The following is a 7998-nucleotide window of genomic DNA, read 5'->3' as shown; positions in this document are numbered from 1 at the left end:
CCTACACCAGGGCAGGGACGGGCAGGGCCTCAGCGAGAGGCCAGCCAGGCATGTCTCCAGGACAACGATAGCCAAGGAGGGAGCCTAGGGATGGAGAGGGCAGGATTCGGGCGGGACATGGGCACCTGAGGCCCTCCCAGGAGTAGTGGCCAGCATGCAAGAGGCTGGTCATGGCTCAATCAGGAGGAGTATCTGGCCCCGGGCCAGCATGGCTTGCAGGGGCAGTTTTCTGAAACCCACTCCAGTGTCTGACCTATGCCTAACAATGCCTGCTGGCCATTAGGAGCTGTGTGGGCCCAAGGCTCCAGCCTCAGGATGCCACCGTCTAGGTCCTGTCCATAGGACAGGGGATCAGAGGCTAATGTGGGGAGGAGAGCTATGACCAGTGGCAGGGGCCCCCATGGAAAGGCCTGGCAGCCCTGAGGGTGGGACCTCCATATTCCACCTGAAGCCCAGCTTGGAGTTGCTGCACCCAAGGGTGGCAGAGGTCAGCAGGCTTTACCCACTCTGCTCCAGAGGGGCCCTCCCGGAAGCCTGGGTGTCCTCTGATCTGCATGGCTTCCCCTTGGGTTTGCCCTGTCCCATGTCCCAGCTGGCTCTGCACAGAAGCCTGTCCAGGAAGACCCCCACTCTGATTCTGGGGTGCACCAGTGCAGGTCACTGCATTCATATTTTCCTGCACCCCCAACCACGTGCCTTCTCAAAGCCCTGCCCGCCACATGGGAGGTCAGTGTGGGTCCTGGCAGGCACAAAGCCTTGCTGTGCTGACCACGCCTGCCCTATCCCAGCATCTAGGCATCTGTGGGTCCACTAGGGAGGCCCCCAGGTCTGCTCGGCCCCCTGGTCTTATAGAAATTTGTTCTGGGTAACCTGTAGCCCCCTTCCTCAGCACATGGCTATTTGTCTCTGCCCTGGCTCTGGGCCCCTCAGCAGTCCATGGTCAGTGGTCAGAGCTCACAGCCACATCCTTATAGCCCATGCTGTCCTGACCCCCGCATGCCTTACTCAAGGGCACCAGCCCCTCCTGGGGATGTCCAATGCCTAAGGGCGAAACCAACTGCAGGCTGTTCCCATCAAGCCCATATAGATGACTGGATGGCCCCTTCCCTGCAGCCCTGGCCCTTGCTGGCTGGAGCCCTGCCTGGGTGCAGGTGCTTATTTGCAGTTGGTCCCTGAAGGCTTAAAGGAGTCACTGTTGTAACATGTCCTGGGGACAAGCGGGCAGCAGCAGGGCTGGTCATGGGCAAGGGGTGTCTGGGGGCCAAGCATGCCTGGTCCCTAGGTCAGGCTCTCCGGTGTGTAATCAGCTGCTTGGAAAACCCTCCATGCCTAAGCACAATAATTCCTGCAAGGCATGGGCCTGCACTTATGAGCTCACTTACTCTGCACTCTGCCGTCACCCATCTGCTCTCTCCATGAATGCACACACACTCGGTCCCGTCCCCCTTGCTGGGGTGTGCTGATGAAGTGCCTGGCATGGCTCCCTCAGGGGGAAACTAACACAGCAGAACATCCAGGCCTGGCCAGGAGGCAGTGGGCAGGGGCACTGGGGGATAGGAGCAGAGGGTTCCCACGTCCCTGGGTACTAGCAAGATGGGAGAGGCAGGGGCCATGGAAGAGTGCTGGCAGAGGTGGGATAGGGGACGCCTTGGGCTGAGCTGCCGCAGGACCAGCTGATCCAGGCACAGAGTAGGGTTGGGCGGCTGTGCCAAGGAGGGGACTGAGCTTTGAGGGTCACCTAAAAAACTCCAAAGCTGGGACACTGCTTCAGGCCCCAGCTCTCTCTCCAGGACCCTGTCCCTGGGGTTCTCTCCCTCCCTCCTCCAGTTCTTCTCCTTGTCCTCCTGAGCTCCTATGGCCAAGGCCCCTATAGTAGATTGGGTGATAGCCCTTAAGAAATGTTCACGGCCTAATCCCTGGAACCTGTGACTCTTTCCTTATTAGGCCAAAGATTGATTAAATTAAGGTGACTGCAGCAGGAGATTTTCTCGGGTTACCTGGATGGGCCCTAAATGCCGTCACATGTGTGCTCAAAAGATGAAGAGGAGGGGCTTTGGGAGAGACGTGGAGGAGGTGACTTGGGGAGAGGAGGTGACACAGGAGGGAGGGTGAAATGAAGACCCATGTAGCACCCCAGCAGCAGAGCCTGGACAAGACGGGACATCTGTTCCCCAGAGCCTCCGAAGAGAGCACGGCCCCAGTGACATTTTGATTTCAGGCTTCTGGCTTCCAGAAATGTGAAAGGAAAAATTTGTTGTTTTAAGCCCCCAAGTTTGTGCTAATTTGTAATTTGTAGCCACAGGAAAGCTGCACTGTCTGAGAGGTCCTGGCAGAGGCAGGAGTGGGGGACCGTGCCAAGCTGGTCCAAGAGCTTCTCTGCCTTTCTGGAGGCAGATGGGGGCAATGACCAGGAAGGACATGGCATGGCATGGACAGGACCCAAGCCTGGCCCGCAGTGTGGTGGGTGGGGTGGGAGCTCTTCACCAACCTCACTCAGCATTGGCCTCAGGGTCTCTAGAGTGCAGGGGTGCCCATTTCCAGCACCCCATGCTCTGGGCCCTAGATGAGGGTTCAGCTGCCCACTCAGACGCCCGGAGCAGGGAGCAGGGGTGGGTGCAACACCTTGGACCCTCAGCCTTACTGGCCAGAGGCCTCCCATGGCTTGCTTGGCAGGAAGGCATGACAGGAGGACAGGGTGCGGGGCCTTGCCCTGCCCTCAGCAGCCTGGGGGCTTCTTGGCTTCCATGTTGCAGAAACCTGAGACAACTGGGGCAGGTCTGAAGGTGGTGGTGATGCCAGCAGTGACAGCTGTGGTCCTTATGATGGTGGTGCTGTGGGATGCTGCTGCTATTGATGGCAGTGACCATGACAGGGTCAGTCTTACAGCTAAATAAGGTACAGTGAGGACTCCTCCCAGACCTGTACCCCCTCCCCCTCCCTGTCGAGGCTGCAGTAGCTGGGACGCACTGCTGGCTTGCAGGGCTGGGGCGGTCAGCCCAGGTGCTGGGGGCCCCATATCTCTGCCCTTGCAGAGGGCAGAGTGTTCCACCACTGAGAGAGAGGGTAAAGTGGCACCCAGGGAGATCAAATGCCGTCCTGCCGAGTGAGGCCCGCAGACATGAGGCAGGCCGCCAGAGTGGAGAGGCAGGTGCTGAGGACACCCAGGCGGATAGGGTGGCCAGAGCCTGGCCAGAGTGGTGGCCCAGAGCAGGGGGGCAGTGGGGATGCCCTGAGGGGTGGATGCAGCCCAGGACTGGACATAGGCCTTGAGTGGGGACTGCAGGGGACAGGGGACTGGGTGACTCAGATCCTGAGTTTGGTGCCCTGAGTGAAGTGGGAGGAGGGGCAGTTGCCAGTTTGGAGGGAGAGATAATGAACTCAGCTTTAGAGCCAGCTGGGATGGGCACAACTAATCTACCCAGGGAGGCGGGGCACCCGCCTTGCTGTTGCTGGCCCTGCTTCCTCTGAAGGCTCCTCTAATCGGCTTAGAGACTTATGTAAATTCGGATGTGCGGGTGCCCTGATTGGGCTGTGGAGGAATTGTCCAGGCTGCCATCCTCATCTCCTCCCTGCCTGGCACCCAGCTCTGGGCTCCGGCTCCCTGCTAAAATCCCCGCCAAGTCAGGGGTTTTAAAAGTAATTAGGACTCAAGTCAAAGGGGATTTCCATGGGAAAAAGTGCATAGGGGCCAGAGGCCAGGCCACTCTGCAGCTCCAAGCCAGAGAGACAGATGCTGTTGAGGCGAGGGGCAGAAGCTACAGTGTAGAGGGTGGAAGCCCCAACTCACTGGGATAGAGCCCTGACCCCGAGCACCCACTGAGCTCTGACTGTGGCCATACACTGAGCCTCTAGTCCCAAAATCGTCTGTCACAGACTGAGCCCTAACCCCTGATCCTAGACAAATACTGAGTCCTGATCACAGGAGGAGTGTAACCTCTGTCACAGACTGAGCTCTAACTTACAGATGGGAGCTGACGGGGTGAAGACTGAGCCTTCATCCTGACCACATGCTGAGTTGTGATAACGGCTCCAGACTGAACTCAGAGCCCTGGTCACTCTTGAGCCCGAGTGCATGCTGAGTCCTGTCCTCCAGAACAGGGACCTTTGGATGCCACCGTGCCCTGCAGGATTCAGTGCTCTGGTCCTCCAGTTCTGTGAGAAGGGCCACTGTGAATGGCGTTTCCCACCACTGCCAGCACAATGACACACTTAATTATATGGCTTGTGTAGCTGTGGTGCCTTCCCTGCAGACAGTGAGCCCCAAGGGCAGGTTCCATATGTGTTTTGCTCACCGGTATCTTAGCCCACATAGGCTGCTATATCGAAACACCTTCAACGTGGTGGCTGTGAACAGCAAAGTTTAATTCGCAAGGTTCTGGAGTCTGGAAATCTAAAGTGATGTGGTGGTCAGTGCCGTGTCCTGGACTGGTCCACAGACGGCTGGCTTCTCCGTCTGCTCCCATGTGAGTGAAGGGGTGAGGCATCTCTCTGGAGTCTCCTCTAATAAGGGCATGAATGCCACTCCTGAGGGCCCCACCCCCAGGAGCTCATCGCCTCTGAAGGCCCCACCTCCTCACGCCGTTCCTTGGGGTTAGAAGTTCACCCTGTGAATTTGGGAGGACACACACTTTCAGACCACAGCACCAGGCCATCCCTGAGTTCTGACACAAAGTATGTGTCCAGTAGAAGTTTGGAGAGTGGGTAAATGAATGAACCAAGAAAATCAAAGTCATTATTCTTTTGGTAAAGAGGTGTCTGATGACAAAGGAAGTGAATCCTCTCCCATCATACAGGAGGCGAAGGCAGGACCAGCACGTGGAGGTGTGTGGGAGGCAGCTTCTGCTGTGGTCAGAGGAGACCCTTCTCATAAGAGGCCTAATCCCACCGGGAATGGAGCATGTGGTGCTGCGTGTCTGGGCGTGTGGTGCCTGTGTGATGGGCTTGAGTGGTGGCTGTGGCAGGGCTGACAGCAGAGCCCTACAGGGTGGGGATGGGCCTGAGGGCACTGAGGAGGGAGGGCAGTTCACGCTGGTGCATTGGTGGGGATGTCCTCCCGGGGTCCCCAGTGGAGCCTCACTCGTCCACCAGGGATGACACAGGTCCTCTCCGGTCAGTAGGGCTGTGAGGCCCGGGAGGTAGACAGTGAGGGGCACGGAGGGTACCTATACAGCACCCCCTTCTTCACAGGCAGCCGGGAGCAGCGTAGCCACAGCACACAGCTTGTTGGTTTTCTTTTGGCTCTTTATTTTTCTTTGATAAGAAATCAGCAAACATCCATGGTGTAAATCTTAGAAGATGTTGAAAAGCATAAGAGAAAACATGGCAATGACTCACGGTCCCAACCCCACACAGGAGTTCATGTTGCAGGGCAGCCCCACATGGCGGGGCCTGTCCTTCAGTGCGCAGAGGGCCAAGGGAGGAGGCAGGTTTCAGCCCACGGTCCATGGCCTGCGCTCTGTGGCCAGAGGGGGCTGCATCCCCCCGGGCTGCCCCAGACAGACACCACGTGGGCTCCATACGTTCTAATTAGTTTCTTCCGGGCAGCGTCCCCAGCCATAACCACGCGGGCTGGCCTTTGCATCCCTTCACATGGAGACGGTCACGTGCACAGCCACTTGCAGCCGGCTGTGGTCTGAGACATCACAGTGTCTCCACAAGTTCATCATGATGGATTCCGTTGTTACAAACATACCTGCACTTGAGTTTGCACCGACCTCATTACTGCGTGGGGACAGACTATGGGATCCCAGGGCTGATGATGGGTACTGTTCCCCACATCATTTGGAACTCTCCAGAGAAACAGAATCAGTAGTTGATCCGTGGGGGACGCGGGGGCCCAGGATATATAGAGAGCGCGTGTACATGCATGCGCAGAGACAGGTTTATTTAAGGAGCTGGCGCGCGTGCGGGCGTGATGCTGGCAGCCTGGGACGCAGGGGCAATCCGGCAGGCTGGAACCCGGGTAGGGCTTCCGTGCCGCAGTCCTGAGGCCGAATCCCTCCTTTTCTGAGAAACCTCAGTCTGCTTCTCACGCCTTCTGCTGCTTGTACGGGAAGTACCCACGTCACAAGAGCCATCTGCTTCCCGCAGTGGCTGTGGATGTCAGCCGCGTCTGTGGGACACCTTTGCAGCACATCTGCACTGGCACTGACCAAACACGCTGGGCACCGTGGCCTGGCCCAGCGGTCATCTACAGTGACCCTTTCAGCCCTCTGAAGGGTGTTTGTACCTGCCCACATGCCTGCAAGTGGGACACAGCGTGAGATTCGTGCTTTCTAAGTGACATGGAATCCCATTGAAATGCACATTCAGTTGATCAGTAGAGAATGTGAGCTTCCTTTCTCATACCTCTAGTTCATGAGAAATTTGAAGAGCTCAGTGAGGTCGGCTCCCGTGGTGTCCCTGGGCTTGAGAAGAGGGAAAGAGACCTTGGAAGGTGGGGCTGGGGAGACGCCTGACACTCAGGCAGCCGACAGGCCTGCATCTGTGCCAGCGAGGCCTCACCTTCCAGGCCCTTCTTCATCTCTGCAGATCTCGGTGACAGCTCAGGGCCTGCAGGGTCTGAGGTGGGGCCATAATCTGACGATCTGGGCTCCGAGTTCAGGCCCAAGACTGACCAGCCATGTGTCTCTGAGCGGTTCTTCACCTTAGTCCTCAGCCTTAAGAGGGGGTGGCACTGTGCTCCTGAGGAAAAACTGGCAGGTTCTGGACCAGTAGCCACAAGATGGGCAGAGCCACTCTGTCCTCCTCCCAGGGTTGCCGTGGTCCCTGCTGTGTGTGTCCTGCCTGGCCGGTGACAGGCTTTGGCACCAGCCCACCCACATCTGGGCTGTAACCTGGGTCTCTTGGAAACATTGCTGTGAAATTCTATGAAATCAAATCTAAGAGCCAGTGGGGGTTCTCATGTCACCCGATTGATGGAGGCACTTGGGAGCCAGTGTAGGGCTTGGTACAAACCTCGGCCTTCATCAGTATTCAGGGGACAGAGGCATAAGATGCCCACAGCAGGGGCCAGCAAGCCTGGGTCTGCACTGTCTCCCTGTCTTCCTGAAGCTCATTTAGTTTGCAGTTGAAGTGGCTGAAGGGGTTGGGTCTGCCCCTAACACCTCCTGACTGACCAGATCACTCAGGCAGGTGCTCCATCAGTGACGCACATCTTCGTTCTCAGAGAATATTGTCACTCCTGACACTCGGCTTGGTGTGCACCACAAATGGACAGTGGTCTGCCATTTGCCAAAAGCTCACTTGAGAGGTTTGGCATTGGAGGGACGGCTGGTGCGAGGCAGGTGCCGACTCACTACACCCTGCGGAGCACCGCTGTGCCTTCCTGCTTTCTGTTAGTCCTGGAATGAGCTCATGGAAGGCTCCTGGTTCTGACACTTAGTACAAATCACTGGTGTGTGAGTGACAGAGAAGGAGGGAGAGAATGACTGACTTACCTGTATTGACACGTTTTAGTTCCTTTAAATAATGACGAGCTTGACATGGAGGAGAGGGCACAGGTGCAGACTTCAGAAGCCCAGGGCCTCACCGGGCACCCTCCCAGCACCCTGATGGTATCTGCTCTCCCTGGGGACGGGGACCACATCTCACGACTTCCCTGTGGGATCCCAGCACCCACATAGAGTTCTGCGGCCATTCACCAGATGGATGGGCATGTGGAGGAGCAAACGACTTACTTTTTTCAACAGCAGCATGCTAAACCCCCACACGGGTGTGTAGGGAGCTGCCAGGGGACGGGCGGTTCTGAAAACCCAAACTTTTTCTAATATTTCCATAGGAAACAAACAAGGCACTTAGCAAACAGCGTTGTGAAGCCTCTTACTTCACACTAAATGATCTGAAGCTTGGCATGGGTTGTTTTTATGTCCCCAGATCCAGGACATTAAGTGCAGTGCTAATGACGTGATCCCAGGGTTCGGTTCAACCACCAGAACGAGATGCACCTGCAGTCTGTCACCCTGCTCCACTCTGCCTTCTTCCCAGGGCTGTGATTTA

The sequence above is a fragment of the Nycticebus coucang genome, chromosome 13, assembly GCF_027406575.1.
Source record: "Nycticebus coucang isolate mNycCou1 chromosome 13, mNycCou1.pri, whole genome shotgun sequence".
In the NCBI taxonomy this organism is placed as follows: Eukaryota; Metazoa; Chordata; class Mammalia; order Primates; family Lorisidae; genus Nycticebus; species Nycticebus coucang.
This window is presented reverse-complemented; position numbering follows the sequence as displayed.